Source organism: Propithecus coquereli, unplaced genomic scaffold (genome assembly GCF_000956105.1).
Source record: "Propithecus coquereli isolate 6110/MARCELLA unplaced genomic scaffold, Pcoq_1.0 Scaffold3, whole genome shotgun sequence".
Taxonomy (NCBI): domain Eukaryota; kingdom Metazoa; phylum Chordata; class Mammalia; order Primates; family Indriidae; genus Propithecus; species Propithecus coquereli.
Genome location: NW_012148618.1, coordinates 2,449,795 through 2,450,940, shown reverse-complemented (window position 1 = coordinate 2,450,940; position 1,146 = coordinate 2,449,795).

Genomic DNA, 1,146 nt, shown 5'->3' with positions numbered 1-1,146 from the left:
ATCAGTTGAGCCCGGGAGTTTGACGTTACAGTGACCTATGATTGTGCCGCTGCACTCCAGCCTGGGTGACAGAGCAAGACCTTGTCTCTAAAACAGAGGGAAAACAGGAGTAGGAAGCATCTATTTTCTTGCTTCTCTTTGTGTTCCAATGCACAGTTTAAAAGGTACCCACAAATTAGCACAAGATTCCCAAAAGTTGTACATGCCAGCTGAGGTGCATTTTGCAATTTTTTTTTTTTTTTTTTTTTTTGAGACAGGGCCTCGCTCTGTCACCCAGGATAGAGTGCAGTGGCGTGATCACAGCTCACTGCAGCCTCAAGTGAGCACATACTCAAGGACAGAGCACATAGCTCAAGGACTCCTTAGCCAACTTTGCTGCCAGTTGGCTAAGTTGTCATTGTGACATTGAAGGCCAAAGTCCTCTTCTCCAAAAAGTGTGATCTGAAATCCAATTCAAATTCCTATACCTTCCTGGTGTGGGCCTCCCTCATTTCCTATGATGGACAGTTATTTAGACAACACATTTTATTTTACCATGGTGACAATGGCTTTTCATAGTATATACTAGATAGAATTAGGGAAAATTTATAGATACTATCTCATGCCACACAATTCACCTTGGCACAGACTCATTCACTATTCAGGTTTTGAAGCCGGCTCCAGTTCCATTTCAAAGTTCCCATGTACTGCCAGTCCCTGTTTTAGGCCAGAGCTATTTATCCCTTGATCTCTGAAGAAGGAGTGTTCTTTCAGTCTAAACTCTGGGCCCAGCCTTCATGGCTCAAGTAGAAGCTACCCTCCATACATTCATACAAAGCCAACACAAGAGATTATCTATGTTTCGTTCAGAGAACATTTCTAAGATAGTCCCCCCATGGCCAACAATTCTAAATTTCTCTGGCCCTGAAAGCTGCCCTTTTTGTGACTCTAAAAAAACTACTTTTTTTAAAAATTCACCAACCCCAGGGCATCCAGAGAGCCAGCAACACATCCTTTCTAGGCACTCATCCCATTCACTCAAAAAATATTTGATCAGGGGCCGGGCGCGGTGGCTCATGCCTATAATCCTAGCACTCTGGGAGGCCAAGGCGGGCGGCTTGTTTGAGCTCAGGAGTTCGAAACCAGCCTGAGCAAGAGCGAGACCCC